The 19437-nt window shown below is 41.7% G+C and overlaps 2 long non-coding RNA genes across 2 annotated transcripts; one reads left to right on the top strand and one right to left on the bottom strand.

Annotated features, from left to right (window-relative positions):
- Positions 1 to 294: 294 nt before the first annotated feature.
- LOC144235922 (uncharacterized) lies at positions 295 to 12798 on the top strand. Its single transcript, XR_013336353.1, has 3 exons — positions 295 to 380; positions 719 to 843; positions 12560 to 12798. It is a non-coding gene; the product is annotated as an uncharacterized LOC144235922 (long non-coding RNA).
- On the bottom strand, positions 1354 to 12941 carry LOC144235923 (uncharacterized). The gene is made up of 3 exons (XR_013336354.1): positions 12856 to 12941; positions 2268 to 2379; positions 1354 to 1745 (listed from the first exon to the last, which is right to left on the bottom strand). It is a non-coding gene; the product is annotated as an uncharacterized LOC144235923 (long non-coding RNA).
- Positions 12942 to 19437: the final 6496 nt, after the last annotated feature.

The raw sequence follows: 19437 nt of genomic DNA, 5'->3' as shown, positions 1-19437 counted from the left end.
GATGACAGTTGTATCACCTTGAATCGGGGGAACAAAGACTGTGTGTGTGTGTGTGTGTGTGTGTGTGCGCGCGCGTGCGCATGTGTGTGTGCGTGCAGAATTCACCAGAATTCAGCTTTGCTAGCACAAAGTGTAAGAGAACAATCATACACAGAGTGGTGGAATTGTGGAAGAATTTCTGAGAATTAGCCTTAGGCCAAAGGTATTTGGCTGGAAACCTGAACTGAAAACCTACCTTGTAAGGAAGCATGTGACTTTCACCTGACTTAATTTTCATCCCTCCTAAGGGTTCGAGCCAGGGCAAAGGTCCTGGTATGGGTTGCTGGCATATTCACTCTCCAGAGAAAGCTGAGAATAAATTCAGAGACAAGTCACCAAAGGTAATTTCTTTGACACTGAGCATAACCGGGATGGTTTTTAAAGTAACATTTTTATATTTTCTAATCAAAGTAACAGATATGTAATCTTCATATTTAGATTAAGTGTGCATGAAGGAAATGAGAAGGGAGAAAAACAAAAGGCCTGGGTCAGGTGGGGAACTCTGAGTCCTGGCTGCCTCTCTGGCATGGTCTCTGTGACCTTGGGCAAGTCACAAGGGTGTCCCGGCTTTGGCTCACGTGCATTAATTTAAGAAGGTGGAGCTGCATGACCTCTACAGTCCTTTCCAGCTCTGTTCCAGGAATCAGTCTCTTAGTTTGGACTTTTTTGTTATGTTTAGGCAGTGCCATCACAATGATGTGGGGTGGAAGGAGGGTCACTGTGAGGCTGGTAGCAGGCCTCAGACAACTGTCACCTTGTGCAACATTTTCAGGAAGATGAATTCAGATTGAGATGGACATCAAGGTAGGTGTTTGTATGTATTTGGTGAATGAATGAGTGAATGAATGAATGCATGAATGAATCACTCAGAGCAAGACTGAGAGAGAAGAGAATGGAAACCTTCAGTTGGAGGAAGTTTATTTGGGATAGGGCATAGATTTGCATGGGTGGCAACGATGGCTGGGGGTAGGTTTTATGGACATATTCAGCAGGAGCCGAACTTCAGGCCTGGGAAGTAGTAGGGTTGGGGGCTAATTTTATACACATTTTTTTTTTTACAAATAGTTTATTGTCAAATTAGTTTCCACATAACACTCAGTGCTCATCCCCACAAGTGTCCTCCTCCATGCCCATCCCCCCCTCCCTCCCACATCCATCAGTCCTCAGTTTTTGTCAGCATTCAAGAGTCTCTCATGGTTTGCCTCTCTCCCTTTCCCCCACCATTTCCCCCCTTCTTCTCCCCCTTGTTCCTCCGTCAAGTTCCTCCTAATCCTCCTATACGTGCAAACATATGATATTTGTCCTTCTCTGCCTGACTTATTTCGCTCAGCATAACACCCTCAAGGTCCATCCATGTTGCTACACATGGCCAGATTTCATTGTTTCTCATTGCCATGTAGTATTCCATGGTATAGATAAACCACATCTTCTTGATCCATTCATCTGTTGATGGACACTTAGGCTCTTTCCATGTTTTAGCTATTGTGGAGAGTGCTGCTATGAACATTGGGGTACATGTGCTCCTATGCCTCAGCATTTCTGTATCCCTTGGGTAAATTCCTAGCAGTGCTATTGCTGGGTCATAGGGGAGTTCTATTGTTAGTTTCCTGAGGAACCTCCACACTGTTTTCCAGAGGGGCTGTACCAGTTTACATTCCCACCAACAGTGTAGGAGGGTGCCCGTGTCTCCACATCCTCGCCAGCATCTAGAGTTCGAGAGAGAGAGAATCTTAAGTAGATTCCATGCTGAGCACAGATCCCATGACTCTGGGATCATGACCTGAGCCGAAATCAAGAGTTGGACACTCAACCAACTGAGCCACTCAGGTGCCCCTGCCCACACTCTTTATCTAAAGAGTAGGTGGAATGATTGCTGACAGGACCACTAAGTAATACATCTCTTCCAGTACAGATGGTTTGAGTACAAGATAATAGGACTATTTTTTTCTCTGCAATTTAAGGACCAGAATATTAATTAGGATTTCCTTTGGCTGAGGTTTATAGGTATCCAAAATAATAGTAGGTAAGCAATATGTAAGTTTTTTTTCTCACATAAAAAAAATCTGTAGAGCAGGCTTAGAGGCTCCCTGATATCATGGATTCAGCCTCCTTCAACCTCAAGATGAAGTATGGCCGTATGAATTCAGCTATCCCATCAACATCCCAGCCAGCAGGGTAAAGAAAGAGTCTATTTGGGCTGTTATCACAAAATACCGCAGACACTATACCTTATACATTTATTTCTCATAGTTTTGGAGGCTGGAAGTCTAAGATCAGGGTGCTGGCATAGTTGCACTCTGGTGATGGCCCTCTTCCTGGTTCATAGCCAGTGTTCTCCACCTGCGGAAAGGGCAAAGGATCTCTCTGGAGGCAATGTCATTGTAAGGGCACCAGTGTCATTCATGAGGGCTCCACCCTCATGATTTAAGCACCACCCACAGGCTCCATGTCCTAATACTGTCACTCTTGGTGGTTATTTAACACATGATTCTGAGGGGGACACAAGCATTCAGACCATAGTACCTTTACATTTCCCATCAATGATGCTTCACGGAAGCTGAACTTGACACTTCTATTTTTATCCCGTTGACCAAAACTTAGTTACATGGCCATACCTACATGTAATAGAGGCTGGGAAATGTAGCTTTTATTCATAATAGCTAAAAACCAAGGTTGTTTTCTGTTTGTTTGTTTGTTTGTTTTACTAAAAGAGAAGAACAGATATTAGGGAATATTGGTCTCTGTCACCTTAAGATATTACAGACTTACTGCAATTATGCACTGATACTTCCATTGCTCAACTCCTTTGGTCCTATCCTTTAAAACTGTCTTCAGGGCACATAGCAATTATCTTCCATATTCTTTTTTTTTTAAATGTTTTATTTATTTTTCAAAGAGAGAGAGACAAAGCAAGAGCACAAGTGATGGAGCGGCAGAGGATCCGAAGTGGGCTCTGCATCGCTGACAGCAGCAAGCCCGGTGTGGGACTCAATCCCATGAACTGTGAGATCATGACTTGAGCGGAGTTGGACACTCAGCTGACTGAGCCACCCAGGCACCCCTATTCTAAATGAAGCTTCAACCTGTGGAGATACATTTGGCTTTTGAAACTGGGGTCACTCCGGACAACTGTGATCAGTAAAAAGGGTGATAAAGCCAAGTATTAGGATTTCATAAGAACAATATATGGGTTCCTGCCTCCAGATATTATGGACCATTCTGGGTATGCTTGCAGAAAATAACTCTAGGGGGCGCCTGGGTGGTTCAGTTCGTTGAGCATCCGACTTCAGCTCGGTCATGATCTCACAGTTCGTGGGTTCCGGCCCGCATCGGGCTCTGTGCTGGTAGCTTGCTCAGAGCTGGGAGTCTGCTTTGGATTCTGTGTCTCCCTCTCTCTCTGCCCCTCCCTCATTCGTGCTCTGTCTCTCTCTGTCTCTCAATAATAAATAAATGTAAAAAAAAAAATTTTTTAAAAGAAAAGAACTCTAAAACCTGGACATGATATATAATGTGACTACCTGGAGGTACTGAAGAGGAAACAGAAGTAAATAGGTTCTGGTGTTGCACGTCAGCTTGGGGAAGGGGAGATGAGGAGCCATCCGAGTAAGTCCTCTACCACCCAGGCTTTTAGTCTGGGGCTCAGCGTAGTTCACATAGTGACTTGTGTAATAGAGTGGCATACATGAAAAACTCTACAGTCTTGACGTTTTAGGGAATAAGAAAAGTTAGAAAATCATGAATGTTGAAAAAGTGGGGGAATCCAGAAAGGAAACCATCAACGAGGAGATTTCCCAAACCAAATTTCTGATTAATTCCTGAACCACACATGCCCAGAACACACTCAAAACAGCTCAGCCAGACAAAAAGATGTACACTCAGACTGGAGCTGTCACCTGAGAAACAGTCTGCCGTGCAAGCCCAGCAAGAAAATCATTTGCTAAAACAAAGGACAAACAACTCTGATCAAAGAAAATGAATGGAATCTGAAATCCCTGCCACTTAGCATTTATGATGTCCAAGATGCAGTCCAGAGTTACCTGACACATGAAGAGTCAGGAACACAAAACACACTCTTAAAAGTCAATCACATCTAACCTGGAGATGAATACGATGTTGGAATTTTGAAGGCAAGGATTTGAAAGTGTTATTACAGTTTTAAAAGACTTTATAGTTATCTTCCATGAAGCAAATTAAGGAAAAATGCTTGTTTTCAGTGAATCAAAATCTCAGGAGAGAAATGGAATGTTTCAGCAGAGAAATTGAAGTAATAAAAAAGAACCAAATGGAAATCCCTTTTTATGCGTTGCTCTCATTCTCCTTTTGAGGTTTATAACATTTTGACTAGGTTGTGCATTACAGTAGACTTTTATTTTACTTTTACTTTATGTTTATTTTACTTGGTGTTTTTCCAGCATCTTGTGTCTGCAAAATTCTGACTTTTATTACAGTTGGGAAGTGTTTGGTTATCATTTCTTCAAATGTTTTTTCCACTCCATTCTCTTCTCACCTGGGAATACAATTAGAGACGTATATCTACTAACAAGTAACATGTAACAAGTCCCTAAGATTTTGTTCATTTTATTTTTGATCTTTTTCCTGTTACTCATCTTGAGTAATTCTGGTTGGTCTATCTTAAAGTTTACTTCTTCTCTCATTTAATATGTCTATTTGGATGTTAAATCCATTTACTCAATTTTTTTTTTTTAAGAAATTGCACTTTTCATCTCTAGAATGTATGTGAAAAAGTACACTATTAACTTTATTTTTTAAAGGATGTTTTAATAAGTTTATTTGTTTATTTTTGATAGAGAGATAGAGACAGAGAGCAAGCAGGGGAGGGGCAGAGAGGAAGACACAGAATCCAAACAGGCTCCAGGCTCTAAGTTGTCAGCACAGAGCCTGATGCGTGGCTCTAACCCATGAACTGCAAGATCATGACCTGAGCTGAAGTCAGATGATTAACCGACTGAGCCACCCAGGTGCCCCAGTACATTGTTAACTTTAAATGGGCTATGAAAAGTAAAGGATGTGTTTTGTAATTTATAGGTCAGCCACTAAAATAAGAATGCGAACACTGTAGCTTAAAAGCCATCAATAAAACTAAAATGGAGTAATTTATAAAATATTAAAGAAATTTTAAAAAGTCGGGAAATGGAGAAGCAAATGTCATTAAGAGAAAAATAGAAAACAAAAATATAAAAAATGATAGACCTCACCCAATCATATCAATAATTACATTAAATGTCGATAACCTAAACACTCCATTCAAAAAAACTAAAATTGATGATTATTTTTAAATGAATTAAGAAAGCCAAACGCAGCACCTCACTGAAAAGGATATATAAGATGGCAAATACACATATGAAAGATACGCCACATGGTATGTAATTAGGAGAATACAGATTAAAACAAGGGGATACCATTGCACACCTGTTAGAATGGCAAAAATTCAGAACGCTGGTGACACCCAATACTGGTGAGGATGTGGACCAACAGGAAGTCTCATTCATCGCTGGTAGGAGTGCAAAGTAGTACAGCCACTTTGGAAGATAGTCTGGTGGTTTCTTACAAAACTAAACATACGCTCACCATATGATCCAGCGATTAGATTCCTTGGCATTTACCCAAATTAGATGAAAACTTTCGTACAAAAATCTTCACATGGTGTTCATAGCAGCTTTATTCTTAATTGCTAAAAATTCTCAAAGTAACCAAAATGTCCTTAGTGTGTGAATGGAGACATCCAGACAAGGAATATTATTCAGGGCTGAAAGGAAATGAGTTATCAAGCTTCAAAAAAGACACACAGGAAACTTACATGCATTTTACTAAGTGATACAAGTCAGGCTAAAATGGCTACAGACTGTATGATTCCATTATGACATTCTGGAAGAGGCATAACTATAAAAACAGTAAAAATATCTAGTTGCGAGGGAATGGGGTGGGGGGAAGGATGAATAGGCAGAGCACAGCAGGTTTTTAGAATGTGGCTATTCTGTATGATACTAGAACGGTGGATTCTTGTTATTATGTTTGTTAAAACTCATAGAATGTACCATACCAAGTGTGAATCCTAAAGCAAACTGTGGACTTTGGGGGACAATGATGTCAGTGTTGGTTGTAACATGTACCACGGTGGTGGGGGATGTTGATATTGGGGAGGATGTGTGTGTCTGGGGGCAGGGGGTACATGGGAACTCTCTATACTTTCCGCTCAATTTAACTGTGGGCCTAAAACTGCTCTAAAAAGAAAAGTCTATTAAAAAAACGAATAGAGATACTTTTACTTAAAAATTTTCAACATTTATTTATTTTTGAGAGACAGAGACAGAGCATGAGTGGGGGAGGGGCAGAGAGAGGGAGACACAGAATCTAAAGCAGGCTCCAGGCTCTGAGCTGTCAGCACAGAGTCCAACACAGGGCTCAAACTCACAAACCGTGAAATCATGACTGGAGCTGAAGTCAGACGCTTAACTGACTGAGCCATTCAGGCGCCCCTACACATATTTTAAATACAAAGACAGAGGTGGATCAAACATAGATGGATAGAAAATGATATATCATGTAAAAAGGAAGCAGGAGAAGCCTAGAGTGGCTATATTAGCGTCAAACAAAATAGATTTCTAAACAAAATGTATGGCTAAAGATAAAGAGCACGTCAGAATAATAGAAGTTTTAGGGGTGCCTGAGTGGCTCAGTTGGTTAAGTGTCCGACTTCAGCTTAGGTCATGATCTCGCGGTTGGTGAGTTTGAGGCCCACGTTGAGCTCTGTGCAGACAGCTCGGAGCCTGGAGCCTGCTTTAGATTCTGTGTGTCCCTCCTCCCCTCATACTCTGTCTCCCTCTGTCTCTCAAAATTGAATAAACGTTAAAAAAATTGTTAAAAAAAGAATAATGAAAGTTTTAGTCAAGGTGACATAAAAACCACTCAGGTGCCTGGGTGACTCAGTCAGTTATGTGTCTGACTCTTAATTTTGGTACAGGTCATGGTCTGAAGACTCGTGAGATGAAGCCCATGTTGGGCTCTGCACTTGGAGTGGAATCTGCTTAAGGCTTAAGATTCTCTCTCTCTCTCTCTCTCTCTCCCTCTGTCTTTTCTCAGTATGTGTGTGCACTTGCACTCTCTCCCTCTCAAAAAAAAGGAAAAGAAAAATTGCAAACTTGGCCTGTGTTCAGTAACACCTTCAAAATATATGAAGCAAAAGTTGACAGAATTAAAGAAAGAAATATAGAATCATAACTGGAGATTATAGTGTTTCTCAGAAATTGATAAACAAACAAAAAATCAGCAAAGAAGAAAATGTTAACAACACTATCAACCACCTTGACCTAATTGATATTTATAGAACACTTCATCCAACAACAGCAAAATACACATTCTTTTCAAATATACATGATATGTTTACCAGGATAGATCATATTCTGGACCATAAACAAGTCTCAGTAAGTTTTAAAAGTTTGTTCTCTGACCACAATAAAATTAAATTAGAAGCTAAGGTAACTAGGAAAATAATAAATATTTGGAAACTAAACAGTATACTATAAATATTCAATGGGTTTGAAGAAGAAATCAGAAGAGACTAGAAAATATTTGGTACTGAACGATAATGAAACTACAACATATCAAACTTTGTGGGATGTGCTAAGTAGCACCCAGAGGGAAATAAATTATAGCTTTGAATGCCTCTAAGATAAAAGAAGAAAGTTCTTAAATCAGTTTCCTACCTTTCTACATAAGTTTCCACCTTAAAAAACTAGAAAAAGAAGGGCGCCTGTGTGGCTCAGTCAGTTAAGCATCTGGCTTTGGCTCAGGTCATGAAATTGCAGTTCCTGAGTTTGAGCCCTGCACCAGGCTCTGTGCTAACAGCTCAGAGCCTGGAGCCTGCTTCAGATTCTGTCTCCCTCTCTCTCTGCCCTTCCCCCTCTCACACTCTGTCTCTCCCTCAAAACAAATGAACATTAAAAAAATTTTTTTAATTAAAAAAACTAGAAAAAGAAGCAAAGTAAACCCAAAGCAGTCAGGAGGAAGGAAATAATAAAGACAAATAAAACAAAAATAAATGAAATAGAGAACAGGGAATAAGAGGGAAAATTAATAAAACCAAAAGCCAGTCATTTGAAAAATTATTAAGATTGATAAATCTCAATCCTGACTGACCAAAAAAGAAAAGAAATTGCCATACCAGTAATGAAAGAGAGGACTCCATTACAGATCCTTCAGACATTAAAAGAACATTCCATTATTATTTGTATGAGTATGTTTATGCCATTAAATGTGACCCTTTAGGTGAGATGGACACATTCTGGGAAAGACATAAATTAGAAAGCTGAGCCAAGAAGAAACAGACTGCTTCAATAGCCCTATGACAATTAAAGAAAGGAAATCTGGAATTTAAAAACATTCTGACAAAACTTTTGGCTCAGATGACTCCCTACTGGTGAATGCTATCAAACATTTAAAGAAGAGGGGCACCTGGGTGGCTCAGTCAGTTAACTGTCCAACTTCAGCTCAGGTCATGATCTCATGGTTCATGAGTTCAAGCCCCACATCAGGCTCTGGGCTGACAGCTTGGAGCCTGGAGCCTGCTTCCGGTTCTGTATCTCATTCTCTCTCTGCCCCTCCCCCACTTGTGCTCTGCCTCTCTGTCTCCCTCTCTCAAAAATAAATAAACATTAAAATTTTTTTAATCTTAAAAAAAAATAGTAATAATGGACTTAGCAAGATTGCAGGATACAATATATAATAATCAATTTTATTTCTCCATCTAAAATAGCATAAAAACATTTAGGAATAAATTTAGCAAAAGATATGCAGGACCTATAGGCTGAAAACTATAAAACATTCTCGGAAATTCAAGAAGATGTACACAAATAGAGCTATACCATGTTCGTGGATTAGAAGTCTCAATGCTGTTAAACTAGCAATCTTCCTTAAATTGGTCAACAGATTCAGTGTAATCCCTGTGGAAATTCAGACAAGGTTGTTTAAAAAAATTTACCAGTTTATTTTAAATTTTATATGGAAAGGGGCACCTGGGGGGCTCAGTTGGTTGAGAGTCTGACTCTTGATTTCAGCTCAGGTCATGATCCCAGGGTCAGCATGATCCATGCTGAGTATGAAGCCTGCTTGGGATTCTCTCTCTCTCTCTCTCTCTCTCTCTCTCTCTCTCTCTCTCCCCCTCCCTCTCTTTCTCTGCCCCTCCCCCTCAAATAAAAAATTTTTTTTATATGGGAAGACAAAGAACCTAGAATAGCTAAAACTATTTTGAAAAAGGAGAATAGTGTTGGAGCACTTACACTACCTGATTTCAAGAACAATATATGTAACAATATATGGCTACACACAATAATATATTGTGTAACAATATGTGGCTCTTACTAACAAACCATATGTAGTAAACCTAACTTTATCCTTTGGCTTATTAATGAACATTTCAATAACTTCCAAAAATGGAAAGGTAGTGCAGCTCTGAGATAAGCATGTAACTTCTCAAGATGGCTACTGTGAAAGGTAATACTCATTTGGGATGATTACTGGGAAGACAAATCCATGTTGAACATAAGCTTTGTGATCAAGATGGAACTGGGTTTAAATACTAGATATAGTACTTACCTCTCTAAGCCTCAGTTTCTTCATCTTAAAATGGGGTGCACAGGGCCACCTGGGTGGCTCAGTACGTTCAGCGTCTGACTCTTGATTTTGGTTCAGGTCATGAACTCATGGTTCAGGTGATCAAGACCTGCATCGGGCTCTGCGCTGACAGTGTGAATGGAGCCTACTTGGGGTTCTCTCTCTCGCCCTCTGCCCCTCCCCTGCTCTCATGCTCCGTTTCTCTCTCTCAAAATAAATAAACTTTAAAATAAAATAAAATAAAATGGGGTGCACAGTGTAAAAATTAAGGAAATACAGCATAGAGGCTAAGCTCTATGTTATAACTCTGGAGTTAACCTACCTGTGTTCTACTCCTAGCTCTGCCATTTTGTAGCTGTGTGGCATATTAAAGTGTCCATGCATCACTTTACTCATTTGTATATTGAGGATACTAAAAGTGCCTATAAATGTAATGAATATTAAATGAATTAAAAAACTAAAGCACTTAGAACAGTCTGGCACATAAAAAGTACTCACAGACATTATTACCTACTATTGTTATCATTTCCCTGTGTTATGAGGACTAAATGTGCTTACTTTCATCAACTACCAAGCAAAGTCCCAGGTTTCCAATAAATGTTAGCTCTCGTCCTTCTACCGAGCATAAGTAGCATTCTGGCGGTAGGATTTGACACTGAAGAGTGTATTTTGCAATCTAGGTGGCAATCATAAATTTCAGTTTCTTAATTTTTCTTTCTTTGCTACTTTCCCAATGTTTAAAAAATGCCTAACTGACAGAATCATAGCACAAAATGGAAACTTCAACACTGGATATCAAATACTATCCCTCCAAGACTCCATCACAGGCCGTTTATCTCCTTTGATCCCAGCTGGCCTCACATTCAGCAGCCTGCTGACCCAGGGACCACAAAATGCAGGCTACCTCCCTCTTCTTCCCTTCCCTTTCTTCTCCTTCTTTGGTCACTTTAGGCAGAAACTACGGACACCATAAAACAGTGAGAAGGTTCTGTTCTTCCTTTATTCCCTATCAAATGCAATGGCAAGTGGTGTTCAGCTGTTATCGTCCTGCCCTCCCCTTGAAGAACAACCCCTCAGCTGTGTGAATAGTTGGGAGCCCCAGAACTGCGGTTACTTGCTGGGTCAGTGGGTCAGATGACAGCAGGGTTGTTCACAACGTATGAGTGGCCTTTGAGCTTACAACTTCAGAACCACACTGAGGAGGAGGTAGTTCCACTTCTTTACTAATTTTCCTCAGAGAAGAACTCTTGACTGCATGGTAACAATTCTATGTCTTCATGAGGGATAGTGAGCTTTTAATGTTTATTTATTTTTTGAGAGAGAGAGAGCGGGGAAAGAAAGAGAAAGACACAGAATCCGAAGCAGGCTCCAGGCTCTGAGTTGTCAGCACAAAGCCCCATGTGAGGCTGGAACCCACGGACAGTGAGATCATGACCTGAGCTGAAGTCAGACGCTTAACTGACTGAGCCAGGCAGGCGCCCCAGGGATGCTGAGCTTTTAAATTTTGTGTTCTCATTGAAATATAAAAAGCAAGAAGGATTTTAAACCAAGAGACATGAAGCAGAGGATTTGTACCTATCCCATAGCCTATTCCTTCGTTAGAGATCTGTAGCCAGCCTCTGAGATGAGGAAACAGACCTTGGCTCTGCTTCTGTGAGAAGGGCCAATCACTGGGGGGAAGAGGAGTGTTTGGATCTCTCATGTCTATCCCGGACATTTTCCCTGGAAAGCTTTCATAAGTTTCTTTCCCAAAGATAAGACTTCCCTTCACTGTCTTCACTCCCTGGGTCTGGAGCCCCAGCTGCCCATGTCTCTGTACTGGTCAGGGCAGCAAAACCAGTAAACACAAGTATCTGTGCAGAGGCCCTTTGCAACCCGAGCCCCCCCACCCCCAAACTTTCACATTATTTTGCTGACACTGTTTCTCCTCATTGTCTCAGTTTCTCTGCATCACAATAGGGTGTGGACCTCACTTTTTCCCTTCTCTTTTAAACCATTTTAGTGATGCTGTCCTCCACTGATAATAATAAAACTTTCCCAACAGCCCATCTTGTCTACCCAGTAGAAAGCCTTCTCCTCCTTCCCCTCCCCTCCTGCTGCTTCCCCCTCCCATTTTTCCCTTGGAATGATCCACTGGGAATAAAGACCTTTCTCACCAGGAGAGGCTGAGTGTCCCTCTGAAAGGGACCACAGCTCTGATAGGGTTATGTCTGTGTTATCAATGGCACTTCAATCACAGTGCCAAGGTATTCCAGACAGAATGTGTGAAGAAATGTGAGCGTTTTAAAAATCATCTGCCAAAAGTCAACTTTTCTTCAGCTTGAAATCCTTCCCACACCATCTAATTCCTAGTCTCACTACACTTTTACTAATCAACGTTCATTTTCCCACTCCCAAGGGCTCTGCTTGTATATGCCTACAATGTGGCAGCAACCTGAACTCTAGAAATCTCTGGCTATAGTAGAGTGTAGATAATGTATAAACAGGAAGTTAAGATTTGACATAAAAAAAAGAGAGAGAGAAATCTGTTGTAAATATTGTCTCTAGTATGAGTTTTCTTTTCTTTTTTTTTTAAATGTTTATTTCTGAGAGAGAGAGACAGCGTGAGCAGGGGAGGGTCAGAGAGAGACGGAGACACAGAATCTGAAGCAGGCTCCAGGCTCTGAGCTAGCTGTCAGTACAGAGACCGACGCGGGGCTCTAACCCACGAACCGTGAGATCATGACCTGAGCTGAAGTCGGACGCTTAACCGACTGAGCCACCCAGGCACCCCTCTAGTATGAGTTTTCTAACCCTTTCTGGAAACATTAAAATGTAGGCACATACATCTTTACTGCCTAAAGCTTTGTTTTTTTGTTTGTTTTGTTTTGTTTTGTTTTTTTATTTCTAGGAGACCGAGAGAGAGACAGCGTGAGCAGGAGAGGGTCAGAGAGAGAAGGAGTCACAGACTCCGAAACAGGCTCCAGGCTCTGAGCTGGCAGTCAGCACAGAGCCCGACGCGGGGCTCGAACCCACGAACCGTGAGATCATGACCTAAGCGAAAGTCGGAAGCTTTACCGACTAAGCCACCCAGGCGCCCCTTTACTGCCTAAAGCTTTGAATCAAGAATGAAGTTGATATTGGACACCATTCTGTGTGCATTGCCACTGACTCATTCATTCATTCATTCATTCAGCAAATACTTACCGTATATAAGCCAGGATACAGGCACTGTGCCAGGCACTAAGCTTGCATACAGAGATAAGAAGAGGTTCTTGTCATTACGGAACTCATATTCTAGTGGAAAGACAAAGAAATAATTACAAAATAAGATTGATAAGTGCTATGTTAGAGGAATTAACACACGGCGTAGGAAGACTGGGGAGGAAAACGATAACCTGAGTGTAGGATAAATGCATTTATCGACAATTATTAATGTCTACTATGCACCAGGCAGTGTTGGGGGAACAATGAAAAAAAATTCTCTGTCTTCACAGAGTTTACATTCTAATGAAAGAGATTGGCAACAACAACAAGAAGCTGTACTATCCGATACAGGGTGGAGTTATAGAAGGGAGGTATGAGATGGTCTGGCAGGATAAATAGGTGTTAGCACAAAACGGCATTCGAATCTTTATTTTAAAACAAAATAAAACGCAGGGATGGAGAGATGGCTGGAGAGGAGGGATGTAGGAGGTTGGGAATGGGTGAGAAAGGGCATGAAATATTATGCAAAGGGAGTTATTAGGTGGATCATTAGGTGGATCACAGGCGCAATGGGAGGGATAGGGTGCATTTTTCCCTGAGAGAGTTTGGAGGATAATTCATTCCAAACTGAATGTCAGAACCAGATGGGGCATTAGAGGTAAAAATGAACATACCACCTCATTTTACAGGTGACTCGCAGAGGGTAAAGTTATTTGTCCCAAGTCACCCAACTATTCGGGGGCACAACCAGAATGGACCCATTTTTCTGCACAGCTCAGCCCCAGCCCGGGAAGAAGCGGCTGGGTTGGGGGTGGAGGGGCGGGAAGCAGTGCTGTGCGGAAAAGCAGCCTCGGTCTCGGGATCCCGAAACACACCGCCCCCTATCGGTGCTTCCCCGCAGAGCCTCTTCCCTGTTAGCCTCGAGCAGGGGCTCCCCAGGCGCCGCCGACCGCCCCGGGCCGGGAAGGCAGAAACAGCGACATCTCCCCGACCGCGGGGACCCGGGGGCGCGNGGAGCCTCGCCCTGCGGGGCCCGGGGGCGCCCGGCCACGACCCCACCGCGACAAAATCGCGCCCAGGCGGGGCTGCTGCCCTGCCCCTGTCCACGCTGCGCGGGTGGGAGAAGGAGACCCCGAGTTTTGCCGAACTCGTCCAGGCAGGAAAACACATGTGACCTAAAGGGCCCTGAAATATTCGCGAGACAGCTTTTTGCAGGGAAGTGTAGGTATTAGAAAGGGGCTCGAGTCTCCAATAATTTGGCTCGTGGTGGCCTTTGGAGTGCAGGAATTTGGATGCAGTGCTTGCTGCTCATGAGAACTCCCTCTTGTTTGCTCCGAGGGCTTCATGATGAGCTCAGAAAAAGGGCTGTATTGTAGCGGCAGCAATTAGGCTTTTGTTCTGGGACAGCAACAATTGGGGACACCAAGTAACTGAAATGCAAGCTGTGAAGGAACACTTTTTGGGAACGTGATTTAGAGCAAATCAGTTGCACGGTTTGAAAGGTGGCCATGCTTCTCGCCAGAGTGGATGCGTTGATAACTACTTGAGAACCCAAATAATAGGCAACCTTTAATTTAAAATTAATTTTGGAGCGTGTGTGTGTATCTTGGAGGTGAGGTAATGTCGAGGAACTCATACTGTATTTTAATTCAGTCAGTGACAAAGCTATTTCGTTTGAGAAGGAAGGATACGCTTGGCCTTGACATACAACAGCCTGTGCCATGGGAGGGCTTTTGATCATCTTTTCTTTCTTTCTTTCTTTCTTTCTTTCTTTCTTTCTTTCTTTCTTTCTTTCCTTCTTTTTCTTTCTTTCTTTCATGTTTATTTATTTTTGAGAGAGAGAATGCACAGGGAGGAGGGGCAGAGAGAGGAAGACACAGAATCCGAAGCCGACTCCAGACTGGGTGCTGTCCGCACAAAGCCTGACGTCAGGCTCGAACCCACAAGCAGTGAAATCATGACCTGAGCTGAAGTCAGAGGCTTAAGGACTGGGCCACCCGGGCTCCCCTTTATTATCTTCTCAAGGCAAAGTAGCTTTCTGAATATCTAAATAGTAAGCATGTTATTTGTGCCTCCTGATGTTTACATTTGAACACTAAACTTAGTTCAGGCAGCTTATTAATCATATGAATAGCTGAGAATTATGAAGCATGTAAAATGTGCAGAAACACTCTTTTAAGTACAAACATATAAAATGTGCAAAAGCACTGTTTTAAGTACTCTGTTATTTAGCCCCCAAGAACACTGAGTTCGTTTCTATTACTGCCCTTGTTTTACTGATGAGAAACCTGAAGGACAGAGAGATTAAGTGATTTATCCAAGGTCACACAGCTAGAAAGCGGTGGACTCCCTTGTCTGACTCCCTTGTCTTGCAGCTGCCTCCCACGGGAGAGTAAGGGCTTAGGAAGCAAACTTTTGTCCCAGCTGGCAGATTACATCCCACTTTTTAAAAAAAATTTAATTCTTTCTGCATAAGAGAGAAATCTGAATTAGCAATCCTTGGTACCTACTAAAAGGAAATTGCCAAAGTTGATTTAAGCTTTTTCAAAAACAAACATGAGGTGCAGTGTGACAGTGAGATGAAGTTAAGAGTTTTGGAAGCACATGATCCTGCGTTTAATTCTAGGCTCTGCTCCTTAACAGCTGGAGATCCTTTATCTGTTCTTAAACCTCTCTGTGTCTGTTTCCTTATTTGTAAAATGGTAATGAAAACCATGTCCGCTTCATAGGCTGGTCTAAAGGAGATATAAAATCAAGTATGTACAAAATACAAGTTGTAGTTTTATCTCTGAGCAGTGTATTGTTTCACTTAAGGATAAAAATGGGCTAATCTTTGTGAACATGTAGCAGGGTTTACTGTGTAATTTGAAAGTAAATATTGGGATCATTCACTGGTAGCATGCTGAACTCAGTACTTCATGTGTAAGTTTCAGTTGTTACCGTGAGGAATTTGATTCTCAGTTGTTAGATTATCCAGTGGCTTGGCGATAGATAACCTCCCTCTTCAATGAGGTTCTTACATGTATCTTAGATATTTAGCAAAGCTTGCCTAAATATGATCAACATAGAAGCCCATCTTTGATCTTCAACTGGGAATATAGCCCAATTTAATACATTAAGAAGCACATAGGGGCGCCTGGGTGGCTCAGTCATTTAAGTGTGTGACTTCAGTTCAGGTCATGATCTCATGGTTCATGGGTTGGAGACTTGAGTTGTGCTTTGTGCTGACAGTTTGGAGCCTGGAGCCTGCTTTGGATTCTGTGTCTCCCTTTCTGTCTGCCCCACTCCCGGTCATGCTCTGTTTGTCTGTCTCTCTCTCAAAAATAAATAAAAACATCAAAAAAATTTTTAAAAAAGCACATAAACTCATGTAGACAGTGGTAGGATTACTTGGTCTCATCAGAGTGTGCAGATTAAGGAGTCAGCCCCACAAACTACTTGGCACGCATCAGGTCAAAGACTAGAAATATGAGATTTCATGGCTGTAATATGAAAAGCTAAAAGTATGTCCTTTGTCCAAGCCCTGCCTTATTTAGATGTACAAGCCACGAGTGTCTCTAGGGTCTGAGAAAATGGGGGATTCATTGTTAATGTCACTCGGCTGCAGATTTCCTGCCGGATGTATTGCTGTCATGGATAACACTGACCTCAAGGAAATTCTCCTACTCAAGCCTTTTCAGTTGTGTTTTCAAAATCTATTGTTCCTTTTCAAAACAACTAAGTAAATGCTTGAAAATCTCACAAGGAAAGCATTACTGCTGGCATTTGTCTTTTGAGGGAGAAATTATGTTTCAGGATGTTCACAATTTGTATTTCAGAGTAACTTAACCAAGAGCTAAAATTAACCAGATAAATCTCTCATGAACAGAACTCTATTGTGAAATATAAATAAATATGGATGTACATGAAAAGAAATATCTGATTTTAAGATAATACCCATTTTTAATGTTTATTTGTTTTGAGAGAGGGAGAGAGTGAGTAGGGGAGGAGCAGAGAGAGAGGGAGAGAGAGTATCCCAACCAGGTTCCATGTTCAGTGTGGAGCCCCACACAGGGCTTGATCCCACAACTGTGAGATCATGATCTGAGCTGAAATTAAGAATCGGACACTCAACTGACTGAGCCACCCAGGCGCCCCAAGATAATACTTATTATTATTATTATTTTAATCATTAAGAACATGTTTGGGGGGCACCTCGGTGGCTCAGTTGGTTGAACATCTGACTTTAGCTCGGGTCATGATCTCCTGGTTCGTGAGTTCAAGCCCCATATCAGGCTGCTGCTGTCATCACAGAGCCTGCTTCAGATCCTCTGTCCCTCTCTCTCTTGCCCCTCCCCTGCTTGTGCTCTCTGAAAAATAAACAGAACATTAAAGAACATTTTTTTTAAAGCTTATTTATTTTGAGAGAGACAGAGATGGCCTGAGTGGGGGAGAGGCAGAGAGAGAGGGAGAGAGACAGAATCTCAAGCAGGCTCTGAGCTGCTGGAGCTTGAACTCCATGGAGCTTGAACGCATGAAGCCAAGAGATCATGACCTGAGTGGAAACCAAAAGTCAGACATTTAACAGAGCCACCCAGGCGCCCCAATACTCATTATTGTTGAAAATTGTAGTTGTCTACCTTCCCCAAACCCAAGGAAACAAAATTGCTGGCTTTGGTAAAAGGTAGGGGAAATGTCACTTCATTTATTCAGGGAGGCTGCACAATATGGTGATTAGGAACAGAAGCTGTGGAGTGAGGCAGACTCGGCTTAGGATTCCAGCTAGATCACTTACTTACTTAGTTCAGGAAGCTAACTGCTTTTTTTTTTTTTTTTGAGCGAGAGAGACAGAGAACAGGCGAGGGGCAGAGAAAGAGGGAAGAAAATGTCAAGAAGGCTGCACAGCCAGCATGGAGTGGAACCCAGTGCCAGGCTTGATCCCACAACATTGAGATCATGACCTGAACTGAAATCAAGAGTCGGGCACTTAAGGGACAGAGCCACCCAGGCCCCCTACATAACTACTTTTTGAAGTGGTGTATTATTAGTGCAGGGCCCGGTACTTACTGAGGACCAATACCTGAGTTATTATAAATACATTTAGATGTACCTATAAACCAGATGCTATGTTAGGTTCTTTGGGATGTATATTTTTGAAAAAAGCAGGGTCTTTTCTGAAGTGAAGATTGACTTGTGTCCTGATTCAGCAAGGCAATAACTTTTTCACGTTAATTTTTTTCCTCAGTTAATTTCCATTTTCTAGAAGGATGCACTATCAAGCAGATGGACATGTGTTTGGGAATATGGTAGTTTGGAGAAGTGTTTGAAATCAGTGATTCCTTAGGTGATTTTTTTTTTTAATGTGGCCAGGGTGGGCTTTCCAAGAACAAAAAGTAATTTGTGGAGAGATTTGAAGAATGACATAAACAAAGCCTCTTATTCATTAGGGAATATGGTGCGTAACTAATTCATCTACTGCTTGTTGAGCTTGTCTGCCTGGAATGTAAGATATGCACCTGCTGTCAATTTTTATTAAATTTCTAGACAGTGTTTGTTTGCATTTGGAATATATCATAATGGAATAGGACAGTGGCAAAGTTAAGACGAGTTTGAGGTTTTGAGTGTTTTTCCCGCGCACCTTTCTGGTCATGTGAATTAGATGTGGTTTCTACAAGGTTCTAGTGAACTGCGAAATCAGCAGCAATTAAACTGAAGTGCCTCTTGATGGGCGAATTACTGTGGGATAGATGCCCCTGACATGAAAAGAGAAGCACCGACTTTGAAGCTTTAGACACCGGAAAACATGACTCAAAGTAAGTGGACTTTGAGAATTATATATCTGAAACCCAGTGCAATTTATATTGTCCTTAAAAACACTTAAATTCCCAGTTGCTATAGAAATTTTTTAAAATATCCATGTTTGAATGGCTCCATCTCCAATGAAGTGAGCACAAAAGGAAATGGTTTGACAAGACACCTGAGTGGCTCAGTCGGTTAAGTGTCTGACTTTGGCTCAGGTCCTGATCTTATGGTCAAGCCCTACGTCGGGCTCTGTGCTGACAACTCAGAGCATGGAGCCTGTTTCAGATTCTATGTTTTCCTCTCTCTCTGTCCCTCCCCTGCTCATGCTTTGTCTTTCTCTGTCTCAAAAATAAACAATTAAAAAAATTATTTAAAAAAAGGAAATGATTTGAATTGCATGACAAGGGGATTATTTGTATGTTTGTGTTGAGCTTAGCTATCACCACTTCTAGACCGTAGGGGTAGTTCAAATAGTAAAAAGCTAATAAGGGAAGAAAAATCTCTCTCTGAAAGTCATTAAAAGGTAAGATAGTTGGTCTGTTAAGGACTGAAACTGAGGGGGCTCAGGTGTAGTTTTGTTCCACAAGTTCTTCCCTCTTTTTCATTCCATGACCAACTGTGCCCTATCCCTGCGTCCACCCTGCGGCTTCTCCCAGCTGGTTCATGTTTCAGTATTAAAAATCAAAAAGAGGGGACCCTGGGTGCCTCAGTCAGTTGAGCAGCTGACTGAATTTCAGCTCAGGTCATGATCTCACAGTCGTGAGATTGAGCCCCGCGTTGGGCTCACACTGAGTATGGAGC

The sequence above is a fragment of the Crocuta crocuta genome, unplaced genomic scaffold (genome assembly GCF_008692635.1).
Source record: "Crocuta crocuta isolate KB4526 unplaced genomic scaffold, BGI_CrCroc_1.0 scaffold698, whole genome shotgun sequence".
Classification (NCBI taxonomy): domain Eukaryota; kingdom Metazoa; phylum Chordata; class Mammalia; order Carnivora; family Hyaenidae; genus Crocuta; species Crocuta crocuta.
The sequence above is the reverse complement of the archived record's forward strand: the minus strand, read 5'-3'. Positions and strand labels throughout refer to the sequence as shown.